Here is an 18,357-nt window from a genome sequence, read left to right on the forward strand (position 1 = left end):
TCATGTTAACAATGGTTGCATATTTGGAAGTATTTCCTGGGAACTCTACTTACCCGGTTGTGGTTTAAAATATTACACATTTCCATATTTATGAGATGCTTTAATAACTCTGGTTAGGAGCTGAACAATGAGATAGATAACTCCATGATAATACCCAACTTTTCACTCTTAGTTACAATGTCAATTCTGCCTATGTGAAAGAGAAATTCTTGCCACTATTCATTTAATGTTTAAATCAATAAGTACTGATAATGGCGTATATCTGAAAGTTTTACATAAGTTTCAAACCAGAGTTAAACTGCTAAAATCCATAGGATTTGCAAAGATAAACTAATTACATACTACTCTTAGTTTACATATTATATATTTTGTTACTCAAAATCACTAGGGGGGCCTTATTCCAGTTTGTGGATCTTCAAATTTGCAATTTAAAGTTTTTGTTTTAAGATTTTATTTATTTATTTGAGGGAGAGTGAGAAAGAGAAAGAAAGAAGGTGAGCATGAGTGGGGGGAGGGGCAAAGGAAAAGGGAGAAGCAGATTTCCCCACTGAGCATGGAGCCAGATGCAGAGCTATATCTCAGGACCCTGGGATTATGACCTGAGCCCAAAGCAGATGCTTTTAACCTACTGAGCCACCCAGACACCCCTAAAGCTTTGTTTTATTTTTTTAATGTAGTGATTATTCTAATATAAAAAAAGAATTTTGTTTAGTCAACATATAAAATAGCATTTTTAGTGAATTGTTTGATATTTAAGAGAATAAATAATGTATTTAAGTTTCATTAATTTGGGCTAATTTAACCCACATTGTTACCAAAGCAATATCTATGTTGCAAATGAAACCAAGAAGAAGTTTTATTATATATTCTATGAAATTGTGAAATCAGCAAAAAACTTCAAGGAAGAATAACTTCCTCTTTTTTAAAATGTAGCTTTTGTTATAGTAACCCTCTTATTTACCATTTCTATTTTGCTTCATTTGGCCTGTGGATTCAAGTTACTATCTGGAATCATTTCTTTTAGCTCAATATTTACTTGCAAATACCATCTTTGTGATGTTATTGGCAAATATATTACATTTCTTCCCAATACACACTCAACAAAACATTATACACATATTGTCCTATTTAATTGCTTTCTAAATCAATTTAAGAGAAGAAATGCAAAATATATGCACTTGTACTCTATTTTATGGTTCCATAATTACCTTTTTCGATGCTATTTGTTTTTCTTTGTGGATTCAAAATACTATCTGGGGGTCAGTCCCCTTTAGCCTGAAGAATTTCCTTTAGTATTTATTTTAAAGTGCGCCAGCTAGTGAAAGATCTTGGGTTTTTTTGTTGCTGTTGTTCTATGAGCACTTTGAATATGTTAAAACACTGTTTTCTAGTCTTCACGTTTTCTGATAAGGACCCTTGTTAATTTTGTTGGGGTTCCCTTGTAAGTGAGGAGTCATTTTTTTCTTTTACTGTATTCCATATTTTATCATCTTTGGTTTTTAGTATTTTTATATGTGTCTGTGGATCTTTTTGCATTCATCTTGATTGGAGGTCATCAAGCTTCTTAGATGTGTAGATTATTGTTTGGCAATTAATTTTGAAAGTTTTCAGTCATTTCTTTGAACATTTTTTTTTACTTCTTTCTCTCCTATGCTTTTAGTGGTCCCATTACTCATTTGTTGTTTTGTTTAGTGGTGCTCATGTTTCTATGAAGTTATCTTTTTATTTTTCTATCTCTTTTTCAGCTTGCATGATCTCTATTAATCTATTTTCAATTTCACTGATTTTTTTCTCCTGCCAGTTCAAATCTACTGTTGAGCCCCTCTTATGCAGTTTTCATAATAGTCACTGTACTTTTCAATTGCAGAATTTCCATTTGATTATTTTATAATAATCTCTTTATTATCATCACAATTATTCTGTAATCATATTTCCTTTATTTCCTTGAATATTTTATAATGTATACTTCAGCATCTTTTGTTGATGTTATTAAATGCTGCATTTGCATACACTCATAGTTTCTGTTGCACATTTATTTGTTTGTTTTTTCTGATATATGAGTCACTTTCTTATTTCTTTGGATTTCAGAAATTTGTTGAAAATTGGATATTTTAAATAATGTATAGTAGAGTAACAATTCTAGGTACTCCCTGACTTCAGGCTTATTATTTTTGTTTGTTTTTTTGGTTTAGGGTCTGGTTGTATTATTTTAGTAAAGTCTATTTCACTCCCTTAGTATTAAGCCTTTGATTTTATACCTTAGGAGTACCCTAAGTCATCTTGAAAATAATAATTGTTTTTGCAGAGCTTCCTTTTACTATATCTTCCTTTGGACTATGTTGAGATCCATTAATTGCTGTTGAAATCTAGTAATTGAGATTCTCATGGTTGAAATCCACCACTTGCTAGCTCATTGCTTTATCTTTTCTTTTTCTTTTAAACTCAAGTTTCTTTGAAGGCATGGTTACAAATATCAGCTTTTGAGATTTGTTCTGACCCCAGGAAGGCATCTTCTAGCACTTTTCTCCTAATTCTTTCTGGAAAAGGAGCCAGCCAAATTTAGCCTAAATCTTTAATGGATTTATGAATCTCCTCCCTATTCTTTCCACTACATTCTTTTCTGTTAGTGACAGCACACTTAGCTTCAATTTCTCCACACCCTATTGCAAATGTAGTGTGTTATTTTTGGAAGAGACACGGAGGTGTTTTATGATTTTCTCTCCCTTCACCCTCACAAAAATTATTTAAGCCACATCTGTGGATTGGAAACAATGTGTATTTCTCTCTTAGTGATGTCCCAGTTTAGGAACTGAGTGCCTGGTGGAAGGAAGAGTAGCATGAAGTGTTCTCAGCTTGCTTCTCCAATATGGAACCATTGTTTTATGGACCTACAAAAGGGTAACTGGGGCCCCAAGCTCAAGACAAAACTTCCTTCCATCAGTGTGGGCTAGGCCAAAATAAAAGAGAGCCATCACCTCTTGCCTGGATATTTGACTAAGTTATTTGTAGGGCAGGATGAAAAATACTGACATTCTGACCACCTCCAACTAGAAGATCCGTGTAGAAGGAGTCCTGAGTTCTTGGCTGCACTAATTTCTATTACCTAAATTCCTTTTGCTTAAGTTACTGAATTACTGAATTTTTCATTTGTTTTCTTGAATAAATATTTCTGTGTTGGCTATATAACTTAAACACCACTTCCAGATATTTTAATGGTTGTTGTCTTGTTTTGTTATGTGTATGTATATGTGTATGTGTGTAATTTTTCACTTATTCGACTGGTAAGTGAGTCCACAGACCTCACCATGCTGTTATGCCAGTAATTGTTCTTTAATAGATCACTTTTCCTTTTTTTATTTTACCTGTTTTGAATAGCTTTATTTTGGTGAGTAATCTTCAATCTTCAAATGTCTCTTTAACTTGGTATTTTACAAAATGGAGCTTAAGACTTGTTTGTCATCACTCATACAGACTACATCATTAATTCCATATTCTGTATTTGTAAAAACCCATTAAATTATTATATTAATCAAGAAAAGTAAATAGTTTTATAAGCACCAACAATTAATGTTAACACCAGCACTAAGAAATAAATGGTTAAACTGCAGTAATGTTCTTGTTTTAGAGGTTCATAGAGGCAAATATGTTTCTAATAAATGTTTAACGGTCTTCATTAAGCTCTCTTAGAACATTAAAATCATCTAAAATTGCTACAATAATTAGTCTTCTAAATAGCAGAGTGAGCACAAGTAGGATTGATCACTTGCCCAGATTAAACAATGCAGCCTCCAACATTTGATGACTCTCACTAAAAACAGAAGCCATCATCATATGCCCTTTTATATAGAAAACAATAATGTCAAGAGAATATCAATCCTTGGACACTCATTCTTTCAGACAATATCATATCAAGCAATAGATGAAATATTTCAGCCCAAGTACACATGGAAGATCAACACGCTACTAGAAAAAAGTATTTTTCTGAAGCTAACATAGCATGAAAAACAGAGAAATAAAATAACAATCTGCGCTGCCATTGTTAGGGTTGCAGTCACTTGGATGATTATGGAGTTTTGAAAGATGGACATATTTTGACTATTTCAATCATAGAAGATACGGTCAATTGACTTGTAGAAATGCTAGAAATGGAGTTTCAGATTCCTCTGTTCTATTTTTACCAAACTAAAGGAGGACAAAACCATTTATGACTTATCTTCAGTGTTTTGAGGTTATTTTATGGGCATTTGAGTTGCAAATTGTCTATTATCATGGAACTTAACTGAGGTTACAATTGCAAAAAAAAGGTTTTGAATTTCATGTAGAAAAAGAAATAAAGTTGCAATCAAAACAACTTTTCTTGATATTGGTTATCTATTTCCTGAAGCAAAATGAATTTAAAAATCTCTCTTTGCTTAAACTGAATCAATGCCAATTAGTCCCAGTAGTAATAATGTAAGTTCATATGAGTTTCGAGACTGAGGTAATTTAAAAGAAAATATCAAAAGTCCAATGGATGCTGATAATATTCCTTCACTAATGACTTAGATGTGCACTGATGACTCTCAGGGAAATGGTGCAGAGCAGTTTTCTGAACCTACAATATATCATACAGAATGCTCCTCAATATATCACCCAATCTTATTTCCTATTGGGGTGTGTTTTAGTCTTTGCACATTTTTGGATATTAAAATTTTATCCATCTGAAAAATTCAGCATCCTTTATAAGAGATGTTTGTATTTCCCTTGGAACATTTTGTTATTTATAGCATTTTATGGCCTTTAAACATTGGAATAATTGTCTTGAGACATTCTTTCCAGTGGCTAAAAGGACTAGATTTTTACCCCCTATCATGCACAAATTAACCATCTCTTTGAAAACCAGGTAATGATTTTTTAAATGTGCAATTTAAAATTTCAAACCATATTACCATTTTCCTCCCAGAAGCTTCACTGTCAGTGACTTAGTAAAACCATCATTAATCACAAGATAAGCTACAGTCATGTGGTGATTGTAATTTGGTCCCACGGAACCAAAGACAAATGATATGGAATACTATTAGCAATGATAGCTTTAATGTAGACATTCATCATGGACTCAGGTTCACTTGATGTGACTTTGGGATAAAAACAGGGGAAATTGCCTAGCTGTTGAAAATTCTATTGCTATTAAATCATAATTTTGACAAAATTGTACAAAATAAGAGTGGTAGATTTTGTGTTTCCCATTTTTCACTCTTAAAAGACAAAATTGCAGGGGGCTTTGAAGAACACAGATGCAGTGCAATTAGAATAGTGAATCCTGATTAGTTCTTATCTATCTAATTGCTAATAATAGAAACTGAAGTTTTGGCAAGCTGGCTATTTATAGGAATCACAAGGCTGTTCTAGCCCCTCAGAACAAGTAGTCTGCTAACAGAATCTAAGACACACACATACGTACATGCACATGCGCATACGCTGCACATGCAATCCCTCCATACACTCAGATTCTTTCATGATTGAAGTATTTTACTGGTCATAAACTTCTTGAATATACTGCATTACAAGAAAACACAATGTTTAGGAAGAGACCTTGTTACCTACTTCAACTTAAGTACTATTCAGTGGTCACATTTAAGAAGATATTTACATTTACAAGGACCTACCCATTATTATTAAATACTTCCCCATTAAGAAATCCCTAATGTGAACTGAATGCAGTATCAAAAGTAAGATTGCTGTTCACAACTGGAAATAAATAATGACTATGGCCTGCAGCCATCTCCTAAAGAATATATGAGTTGAGCTTTAATTCTTCATGTGGAAAAAAATAAAGTCTGCTACTTTAGGAATAAATTCAGGCAATGTCACTGTGTACTTTATTTCAGTTATTTTATTTCATTTATTTTGATTGTTTCTGCCACCCAGCCTCCCTGTGTAGCTTGTTCAACATGCTGGGTCTCTGCCCATATATATTTAGCTGTTTTTTTTTTCCCTTGCATTCTTTAGTTGGGTTATCCAATAAATTTCCATATTCCCAGGGAATCAATGTAATTTTGTGACATAGATGAAGCAGATCTGCAGTTAAACCATAAGATCTCTGCAGAGTCAGATTTGAGGTCTGGCCCAGCAAACCTTTTGGTCTTTCAGAGTCGCATTCATGAAGAAAGTGAGAAGGACTCTAACATTTTATATCCCTGAGTATTTTTAAATGCATATGTTTTTGTGGTTTAGAAAGTGTCTCAACAAAAAAAAGAAAGAAAGAAAGAAAGAAAGAAAGAAAGAAAGAAAGAAAGAAAGTGTCTCAACATTTCATTTGTATTGCTGTCATATAGAAATTTATCTTTTAGTTTCAATGGATTTATCTATATTGAATTTAGTTTAGTTTTATGTATACTTTGCCAGCTGAATTCTTAGATTATAGGGAATATTCCGTAGTTTTGGGGAACCCTGAAGAATCAATGCTACATGTGCTTGAACATATGTCTTGCAATTGGCCCTATGATCAAGTTCTTAGCATCATGAAAAGGTGCTTTCAAACATCTAGACTACAAAAAAAAAAAAATATGAGCTTTTTAAAAACTGTTGAAAAATCTCTATGGTGAAAGAAATTTGAAATTGAAGGTGCCTAATTTTTAATTCTCTTAAAGAATCTGTCTGCTGCAGTAACATAAACGGCAGAAGGGTCTAGTGGTAAGTATAACAACTTGGAATCTAACTGCAGACTATTATAGACACACTATAGATTTTGTGAAATTGGAGAAACTATTAAATTTATACAGCAGATATTTGTGAGTACTGTCTTATTTTATTAGGGCTGCCATGACAAAGTACCACACAGTGGATGGCATAAAAAACAGAAATGTATTTCTCACAGTTCTGGAGACCAGGAGTCCAATATCAAAGTATTAACAGGGTTAGTTTCTTCTGAGGTCTCTCCTTGGCTTTCAGATGGCCATCCTGCTGTTGTAATCCCCACATGGTCTTTGCTCTGGATGTATGTATGCATTCTGGTGTCTTCCTCTGTGCGGAAATGTGTCTTTCTATGCGTCCACATTTTTTCTTTTGGAACTACACCAGTTAAATTGGACTAGGGCCCACCCTAATGGCCTCATTTTTAACCTATCACTGTTTAAAGGCTCTATCTCCGAGTAGAGTTACATTCTGAGATACTAGGGGTTAGAGCTTCAACATTCAAGTTGGTGGGTAGCATAAGTCAGCCTATAACATTAACCTTAATGTAACACTGAGAATACAGTACTGAATGAAATACAGAAAATCTCTGCCATCCGGGAACTTACATCTTTCTACTTAATATCTGTTAAATCCTCAATTTCCTCATTTATATAAAAACCTTACAGCTTGTCACTGGCATTATGCTAGATAATGGTGGAGAGCAATTAAGATAGTTCCTGGCCCATAGCAAATCTCAACAAATCATCATGTGATAATAAAATATGTTGATAAGCATAGAACTGTGATAATAAAACATGTTGATAAGCATAGAAAGGTTAGATTTTTAAAACCTTCACACACTCTCTCCTACAATTTCAAATGAGTTGGTTGCCTTCAGGCAATGACAAGGTTGCTGCCCCAAGTGCTTTATTCATAGGCCCTATGCATTATTTCACAAAGTCTCACTAAATTTATTGCATTTACCAATACTACAGTCATAGGAGTCACTGAGTTTCTGTAAATGATATGAGAAATTTCATCTAATTGGATGCTTAAATTCCTCTTTGTTTCTTCTTGAAGGGAGTGTAAAGTCCTATTTGTTTAGTTCTAGTTTATTATGCTTGGGTCCAAGGTAGAATGGTACTGACCCCTTCTGGTTAGCTCTATTACAAATTCTGGGAAATGTATTTTCATTTTGTGATATCTCAGTTCAAACAATTCCTTTCAACCTTGGTATCTTTGGTTACAAAAATCCTTCTTAAGAAGTTTTCCCCTTATTCACTGTGTATATCCACTTACTCAACAAAAATATAATTTGTGTCTAAATGTATGGGCAATGTTCTCAGTGTTGCAGATACAAAAGTAAATGAAAGTCTCCAACTTCATGTCCCTCATACTTAAGTAATGACTGGTAGAAGTTTTTCTGTGGAAGATGCAGTGTCCATACACACTGCTCCACTTTTAAGCAGTATCAATCATTGCTGTAACTTAGAAGGTACTGTAGTCTCCACTGCAAAGTTGAATCTAAATAACATACTTTCATTTTTTTTTGTATAATGTTTCATCCTTGAATAATAATCTGAAAATAAAAAGAATTGCAAATGTAGTTTTGTCCAGAATCATTTTGCTTTAGATGTTTGAACATGATAGAATTTCTTAAATGCACTCTTAGGAAATTATCAAATTGCATTATGCTAAATCTTAGCAAGTATATCTCTTAAATATCAAGGGGTTTCTTACTGCTGTTTAAGATCATCCCTGCCATTATTTTAGTTCAATCAATTGTCATTTCTTATATACATTAATGCAAGTTTTCAGTCTTGATCTGTACACATTGCAGAAAAGATTTCTGTTTCAAAGTTGTCAACTGACTTTCACTTCTCACTACCCCCTCATCATACTATCATTTTCAACAGGAAAAATAAGAGGAACTTTCAGTTCCTCAAACACGACTATCTGCAACCCTAATACTAACTATATTTCTGAAACAGAAAATTGTACCGGAATCCATTGGTGGATTTTTTTTTTTTCTTTTCTGTTTTTAGTGGTAGTGGGCAGTGTTTTGTGGCTATCTTGTCCCTCTCACTAGATTCACTAAGCTGGGAGCTAATAAAGGTGGTGATCCTGCTCTACTCATCTTTGTATGATCACTTTTTTTTATTATTTTATTTATTTATTCATGAGAGACACAGAGAGGGAGGGAGAGAGGCAGAGACACAGGCAGAGGGAGAAGCAGACTCCATGCACGGAGCCTGATGTGGGACTCCTGGGTCTCCAGGATCATGGCCTGAGCCAAAGGCAGGGGCTAAAACTCTGAGCCACCCAGGGATTCCCTGATCACTTTTTTCATAGTTCCTTCTTCTTCCCCCTTCGCTTATTTTAATAAGCCTTCTGAGGCATATTTGCCTATCGTATAATTTATTCTTTTAAATGTACAATTCAGTGATTTTTTTTGTAAATGCATTAATTATTGTGAACCATCACAATAAATCCATTGTAGAACATATTATCCCCCCTAAAATGAACATGTACTGTTTATGATTACGCATTGTTTATCCTTCTTCCTCTCTCCCCACTCTGGGTAACCAATAATCTACCTGCTGTCTTTATAACTTCATTTTTTCTGTGGATTTCATATAAATTAAATAATAAAGTATGTGGACCCTTGTGTTTGTACTTTTTCACTGAACATGTTTGGGCTTTTTTTCACTAAAATATTTTTGAGATTCATTTATGGGATAGCATATATCTCTAGTTTGTGCCTTTCTTTTCTGAATAGTATTTTATTTTCTACATTTGGACTATTATCATATCTATAATAGAATACATATAGATATATAAAAATAGAATGAGAGAATATGAATGAAGTCACTTCTACCAGTCTCTACTCAGTCAAGGATGTCTTAATTTCTCCTTTATTTATGAAGGATAGTTTTATAAGATATAGAATTCTTGGTTGACAGTCTTTTTCTATTAAAACTGGAATATAAATTCCTACTGCCCTGTGGCCTCCATGATTTCACATGGATCAGCTGTAAATCGTATAAAAAATCCTTCTACATGATAATTTTTTCTCTTTATGCCTTCAATCTTTTCTCTTTATCTTTAGGGAGTTTCATTAAATTGACTAAGAAGTATCTAGGTGGGGATCTCTTTGAGGTTATTCTACTTGTAGTTTGTTGAGCCCCTCATATATTAGCTAAAATATTTTTTATTAAATTTGGGAATATTTCATCCATTATTTCTTCATATATCATTTCCTGTTGATTTACCACTATACATTTTTGGTTCCTCCTTTATTCATACATGCATGCTTGATGTTGTCCCTCTCATCTTTATTTCCTATTCTTTTTCTTCTTTGTTTTTTTGTTGTTGAACTCAATTTGGATTATATCCCTCAATCTATGTTCAAGTTCATTAGTTATGTTTTTCTTCCAGCTCAAATCCATTGGCATATCCCTCTAGTAAATTTTTCATCTCAGCTATAATACTATTCAGGTTCAGAAATTCTATTTTTTGCTTTACTTTTATTATAATGAAATCGTTACAATCCGAATAATTATTGTTATTCTTATTATTTCTATCTTTTTGTGACATTCTCTCTTTGGTGACACATAGTTGCCATACTTTCTGTAAGTTTTGTGTGTATAATTTCATTTTACTGAGCATTTTGAGATCAAAACACAGCTATACGTAGTATTTGTGTAATTCACTTTAAATATTAAGGCATGGATGGTTAAAATTAGAGAGACAGCACCAATCAAAAGAAAGCTGGAGTAACATATCTTAATTTTATGGAAAACAGACTTAAAAATAAGGAACATTTTCATGGATAAAGGGGCACTATATGTTGATAAAAAAATCTATTCCCCAAGAAATCATAACAAATCTTAATGGCTATGCACTTAACAACAAAATACATGAGAAGAAAACTGATAGAACTGCAAGGAGAAATAAACTAATCTGCTATAATAATTAAAAACATTAACACTTCTCTGTCAGTAATTGATAGGTAAAGCAGGCAGGAAATCAATAAAGATGAAAATGAACTGAACTGCACAAATCAATCAACTTTATGCAATTGACATTTATGGATACTCCATCCAGCAACAGAAGAAAACACATTTTTCTCAAGGTCACTTGGAACATTTGGCAATGTAGGCCACATTTTGGGACAGATGACCCACTTTAACAAATTTTTAAAAAGTTGAAATTCCACAAATTATATTCTCAGATCACAATGGAATTAAGGTAGAGATTAATAGCATAAAGACAGCTGAGATATCCCTAAATATTTGGAAATTTAAAAAAAATACACTTCTCAGTAGCACAAGGACCAAAAAGAAATCTCAAGAGAATTTTTTTAGATGTTTTGATTTTAATAAAATAAAAATACATGCTATCAAAAATTGTGGGATGCAGCAAAAGAAATGCTCAGAAGGAAATGTATAGTATTAATGAGTATATTAGATAGAAAGATCTAAAATCAGTAACCTAAACTTCCAACTTAGAAATATACAGAAAGAAAAGAAGATTATTTCAAACATGCAGAAAGAAGGAAATAATAAAAATTAGAGCCAAAAGAAGAAAATAATAGAGAACACTAACAAACTAAAAGCTGGTTATTTGAAAAAAATCAATAAAATTGGAAAACATTTAGACATGTTAAGCAAGCAAGAAAAAGAAGACATAAACTACAAATGTTATAAAAAAAAGAGGAGTAATTCTGACTAATCTCATATTTTTAGGTTTTATTCCACGATGTATTACATGACCAACTGAGATTTATGCCAAGTATACAAGCCCAAATCACATTAAAAAATCAGTAAGTGTAATAAACCATATCTATATGATCACTTCAATTGACTCACAAAAGATTTGACAAAATCCAACTTCCATTCAGGATAAAAATTCTAGCTAACTAATAATAGAGGGGAACTTTCCTGACTTAATAATGAACATCCACAAACAATCTAAAGCTTATATTATACATAATGGTGAGAAACTAGACATTTTTCCTTCTGAGATCAGGAACAAGGAAAGGATGTCCTCTGTCACCATTCCAATTTAACATTATACTAGAAATCTAGAAAGAATAAGAAAAACAAAGTATATATGAATTGCAAAGAAAAAATAAAACTCTTTATATACAGATGACATGATTGATTATGTAGATAACACCAAAGAATCTACATAAAACCTCCTAGAATTAATAAACAAACATCACGAGATTGGAAGATACAAGATCAATACAAATATTAAAAGATAAATAGCTTTCTTACATACCAGTGAAAAAAAACTACTGAATTTTTAATTAAAAAGAACTATTTATAATAACATCTACCAAATGAATATATTTCAGTATAAATTTAGCAAAATACCAACCAGGGTCTATGTGCACTAAAATAAAGAATAGATTAAAGAAATCAAAGACCTAAACATATGGAGAGATATTCTGTGTTCATAATCAATATTGTTAATATGTCAATTTTTCTCAACTTGATATACAAATTCACCACAATTCTTGTTACAATCTCAGCTATTTTGTTGATATTGACAAATTCTCAAAGCTATACAGTAAAGTAAAGGACTTTGCATAGTCAACTCAGTCCTGAGAAGACCAAAGTTGGAGGACTCACATGACCATATTTCAATATTTATTATAAAGTTATGGTAATGGTAAGACAGCATCATGTTGGTGAAAGAACAGATACATAGATCAATGGAACAGAATAGAGAGCCCAGAAATACAGTTAACTGATTTTTGATGAAAGCACAAAATCAATAAAGAAGAAAGGAAAATCTTTTCACCAAATGATGGAAAACAATTGGATTTCCACATGCAAAAATATGAATTTAGGCTTATACCCTGCATATTACACAAATATGTCAAAATTGATTACAGAACTAGAATAAATGGAAAAATATAGACTTTGTAGAAGAAAAAAAATTGGAAAAAAAAAAAAACCCCTGTGATTTGGTTTGGTAATGAGTTTTTAGACATGACACCAATATCAGGATCCACAAAAAAAATAATCAGGCTATACTTCATTAAAATTAAAAAAATTCACTTTGGGGGATCCCTGGATGGCTCAGCAGTTTAGCACCTGCCTCCAGCCTGGGCATGATCCTGGAGTCCCAGGATGAGGTCCCACATCAGGCTTCCTGCATGGAGCCTGCTTCTCTCTCTGCCTGTGTCTCTGTCTCTCTCTCTCACTCTCTGTGTCTCTCATGAATGAATAAATAAAATCTTTAAAAATAAATAAAAATAAAAATTCACTTTAATGAAATGAATAGAAAAAAAAGCACTGATTAGGAAAAATATTTACAAAATCCATGCTTAATGAAGATACAAAGAAATCATAATCCAACAGTGAGAAAATAAAGAACCTGCATTGGTTTCTTGTTTTTATTGTAACAAATTGCCACAAATTCCATGGCTTAAAACTACACAAATTTATTATCTTAAATTCTGCAAGTCAAAAGTTTAAAAAAATTGCAAGTATGCACTCCTTGGGAAGATGTGTGGTGGAAACTCTCTTGCCTTGTCCACTTTCTAAAGGCTGATACTGGTCCCAAACACTCCAACCTTTTCTTCCACCATCACAACTCTTTCTCTGACTCTGAATCTCCTGTTTCCTCTTTGTGAGCAAAATTACAGTGAACATTACAAAAGCATATCCAGATAACCCAGGTTAATCTTTCCATCTCAAGATTCTTACTTTAATCACATCTATAAAATCCTTTTTTCCATTGAGTGTAATATTGTTCCAGGGATTTGGATGTTGACATATTTCAGGGTTGGGGAGGCCTTATTCTTTTTATCACAAAATCCAGTTAGAAAAGGGCAAAGGATTTGGTTAGACACTTTACTAAAAGATATCCATCTTATACTAAAGATATCCAGATATAAACATATATATATATATATATATTATATATATCGTATATGTAACATATATCATAAACATATGAGAATATCCTCAACATTATTTGTATTAAAGAAGTGCAAATAAAAGCAACAATAAGATACTACTACACAACTGTTTGAATGGCTGAAATTAAAAAAAAAAAAAACAACTGACAATACCAATTGCTGGTGAGAATGTATAGTGACAGGAACTCTGATGTACTGCTGGTGGGCTGCAAAATAGTAGAGCTATTTTGAAGACAATCTCAAGCTAAATATAGTCTTATCATAGCAGTTACACTCTTAGATATTTACTCAACGTATTTGAAAATGTATGTGCATACAAAAACCTACATGTGGGCTTTTATACCAGCTTTTTCATAATTGCCCAGCCTGGAAATAACCAAGGCATCCTTCAATAGTTAAATTAAAACAAGCAAAATGACAAATGATGAAATACTGAAATACTATCCAGTGATAGTAAGGAATGAGTTATCAAGACATGCAAAAACATGGATAAATCTTAAATGCTTATAACTTCCAAATGAAAGAAGATCTTTTGAAAAGGCTATGTGGTATAGGATTCAACTCATATCACATTTTGGAGAAGGCAAAACTGTAGAGACGATAAACAATTTAATGGTTTCTTTTACATCTTTGGTCAGGCTTTTTTCAATCCCAACTGTGGTGATGTTATCAGCAAAATCCTATTGTTTGCAGTATTTTCTAGGAATAGGGTTTTTGTTTTTGTTTTTGAGTTTTGTTTGTTTTGAGAGCTGAGTCCCAAGTTGAATCAGATAGCTATAAAGATTTCAGATAGCTCAGGAAATAGAGATTTTCCAAAAAGTTTTTTTTTTCAGACTATAGACTATGTTCTGTGATGGAGTTTCAACAGAGCTTAAAAGACATCAGTCATCTCTATTGACTGTAAGTCTACTGGCTTTCATGTCTACCATGCTAGTGAGCTGGAGAGTGAGGGAGAATAGGAATAGCTGTAGGTCAAAATGACATAGTCATGCTGTTTTTACTAATGTCCACCAGTGTTTCATGAGAGATGCTTTCCATTTATTCCATGAATTTGGTTAATTTCCAGAATTCCAAAATGCTTTTTAAAAATTGTTTTCTCAAAAAAAAAAAAAATTGTTTTCTCAGTAGTTTCATTGCTTTTTTGAGAAAACAGTTTCACTGATGTCCTTAACCCCTCAATTCAGAAAATAATCTCTCACAAGCATAGATCTTGATGCCGTGTGTGTGTGTGTGTGTATGTACATATATACATATACATATATATGTGTGTGTATATATATATATATATATATACATATATACATATATACACAAAATGGAGTAGAATAATAAATGCAGCTGGACAGTACTGGTACAACAAATTGAAGTCGGAGTCTAGGGACAGGGAGCAGTTAGGTGCCAGTATTAAAGGTTGAGACTTTTTTCCCCCAAAATAAGGGAAAATCCTTCAATATTTTGAATAGAGGAACAATCTGAAAAATAAGATTTGTGGAAAAGTATTCTAGTGACTGTAGAGCCATGGAAGAATGCTTTGGTGAAGAGAGGCAGGTTGGGAGGTTTTTAAAAATATCTGGCAATAAAATGATAACTCATGAGTTAATGGGGTCAATAGAAATATAAAGATTTACAAGACACATTTTTAATGGAAGTTTGAGGTGAGTGAATAAGAGGAAGATTAAAAGCTAAAATCTGTAGTTTTTAAGTTTGAATTTGGAGAAATTAATCCATTGACATAAATAAGAGGTTAGTATTAACAGAAGGAAAACTGATTGAAGAATTTGAGTTTAAATACTGATGGAAAATGCAAGATGAAATTTTCAGGCCAGACGTTGGAAATATGCAGCTTAAAATTCAGTTTAGAGGTTACAGTTTCCTAAAAAAAGATTTGCAAATAAATGGATGTGTAAGATTCAAAGCTGTGAGAAAAGAACATTACTGAAAAAGAGACATGATATTTATAAAGAAGGACCTTGTAACACACATAAAAGCACAGTTTTGAAGGTGGAAATAGTCTGAAGATAGAAATTGTGGATAATTTGCTGTGCTCTATCAAAGGTGTGATGGTTTCTTGGGAGGATAACATTTTAGAACATGTTGACTACAGTTGAATCCAAGAAAAACACTTGGATAAATGAAGTGGGAGAAAAGAGTACAAAAGAAAGGACACTGTTTTTAGGATTTATGCAGTTTTAGAAACAATCTCTTGTTACCTTGGATTGGAACATAGGAAGGGGATCCCTTTAGTGGCAAAACTGATGAAATCCTATTCATACCTGGAGTTTAGTTGATAATTAATATGAATATTAATATTAACAAAGGCATTGCTCTGTCTCTCTAGTAGGTAACTACTTGCCTGCTATGGAGAACAAAAACATAAGTAGAACCAAAGCAGTACTGATGTGCCAATGAACTACTTGGTGTTAACAAATTAAAGACATAGCTTTTTATTTGAGTTCTTATATTTTCTTTTCTCATTAGGTGGAAATGTGAGATGTAGCGAAGGAAGAATTGAAATTACATCCGCTTTGAAGAATCAAAGGTAAATATTTATTTCATAGAGCCCAGTTAAAATTTTTGATAGACCTCTGTAGAATGAAGTAGTCAGTTTATAAGTATTTATTTTATATTTTGTAATTGCAGTGACACTGAATATACATTTCTGACTAGTAATGATGGAGCTCAAGCTAATAATTTTACTAGAGAAGTATTATTTTTAATGTCACCAAATCCACAACCAGAATCAAAACATGTAATCACATTCATACTTGGTTTGATTCCACTTTAAATCAGAATAATAAAATACCAAATTTTTTTTATTCACATTCAATTTGCTGTCAATTGAATGTATGTATAATTTTTCATTAAAATGTGTGTTTTTCACAGTTTATTGCTTTATTATTGAAAAGACATTTCCTTATATGAAGTGCAAAATGCAAATGTTACTAAGCCAACAAACTATACTCAAGTTCTGACTAATATAATTCAATATAAACTCTCTGTTCCATTACCTCATCAACATGGCTACTTATGTGTTTAGGAAACAATATTATCAATAACATTGATATCAACTTTAAAATTACAAGTCAAATATTCTCTTTCCCTTACTACATTATCTGAAGATCTACCTGATACAGGTCACAATCTCCTTTTTTTTTTTTTTTTTTTTTTTTAATTAACTTTTATTGGTGTTTAATTTACCAACATACAGAAAAACACCCAGTGCTCATCCCGTCAAGTGTCTACCTCAGTGCCCGTCACCCATTCCCCTCCAACACCCGCCCTCCTCCCCTTCCACCACCCCTAGTTCGTTTCCCCGAGTTAGGAGTCTTTATGTTCTGTCTCCCTTCCTGATATTTCCCAACATTTAGGTCACAATCTCCTTTATTTATTTTTCCTAAATGAACAAATAATGAACGTTTGTCTCATTTCATTGATTCCATTTGTTGTTTACTATCTTCCTAACTTCTCTTTAAAATAAATCTTCACAAATTGTTGACTTCAACAATTACAATGTCATCCCTGAAACTTTTATTACTTAATGGTAATAAAAAGAACTAAAGATAGATTCTTACATGTATGCTCTTTTCGTTTTTAAATTTTTGAGATACAATTTCTGGAATTTGTATTTTTACAATTTGCTATATATACAGTACAAAAATAGCCTGCTTCTGTGGAGAAAACCTCTGCCAAGGACTTTTTGTTTTATCTTTATGATGAATGCAGATTCTCCATTAAAAAGCAAATTTTTCATTTCAAATGTTGAATAACTTAAAATAACCCAGTTGGTTAAAATTAGATGCTGAGGAAGGAAAAAGACACACACACACATGTGAATATTTTCTGGTTCTATAGCACTTTTGGTTGATTGCAAAATAAAACTGTTAATCACTTAAATAAAAAGCCAAATGAGTCTTCATATTCATGATGATCTGAGTAATGTGACTTTCTTCACAAATGCAAACTATTAAGCACACTTTTTGATATTGCATATTAAATTAAGCCAGCCTTATTTTTAGACAATGGAAAAAATTACTTAGCAGTATGACTGAGCTTTCTTCCCACTACAATAGTATTCATTTTCTTATTTTAGTCTTATTTTCTTATTTTATTCAGTTTCTTATTTTATTATATACTGTTTGTCTTAAAAGATGTCATTTGTAAATTCAGGGGCTAATTTTGTCCAAGAGATATCCATTCTCTGGATATTTCTGTTAGACTTAACTATATCACTCCCATTACATTACCTACCTAATTCTTTCACTTAAGCTTTTTGTGTTTCCCACTCATGGAAGGGAAGTTTTTAATAAAACCTAATGTATAGCTCACAGCTAAAAAAAATATTGATTTCTTTAAAAACCTTTATTGTGTAGATAGTGCAGCCAGGTCTTTAATAAAACAAATAAACAAACACAAACAAAACTCCTAATGACTGGGCTATTTAATGGGTGGAAAAGAAACTGTCAACTTCAAACCAATTGGATACTATGATAGATCTGTATTTTTCAAAGTTTGATCCATGGATGAACTTCATTCAGAACCACCTGAGGGTGTTTGTTAAAAATGATTGTTCTGTGGCCTTTTCCTAGATCTCATAAATCAGAGTGGCTACATTTAAAACAGCTACCAAGAACACTGTTGTATGCATGAAAGCATGAGAATCATGGAGTTAGAAGACAAGCCAGATTCTGGATGTTCTGTATCTAAGTCAGTTCTCTCAGGTAGGCATTTGAAATTGATTTGACAATATTCTTCTTTAAGAAAACTCC

General features: G+C 32.4%; 1 long non-coding RNA gene across 1 annotated transcript in view; it reads left to right on the plus strand.

The window, feature by feature from the left end:
- Positions 1-18,357, plus strand: part of LOC121485510 — a 32,734-nt gene that overhangs the window by 13,851 nt on the left and 526 nt on the right. Inside the window, exons 2-3 of the long non-coding RNA XR_005986303.1 lie at positions 16,070-16,130; positions 18,178-18,309. This is a non-coding gene — a long non-coding RNA (uncharacterized LOC121485510). The remainder of the gene's footprint in view (positions 1-16,069; positions 16,131-18,177; positions 18,310-18,357) is intronic.

Source organism: Vulpes lagopus, chromosome 2, assembly GCF_018345385.1.
Source record: "Vulpes lagopus strain Blue_001 chromosome 2, ASM1834538v1, whole genome shotgun sequence".
NCBI lineage: Eukaryota > Metazoa > Chordata > Mammalia > Carnivora > Canidae > Vulpes > Vulpes lagopus.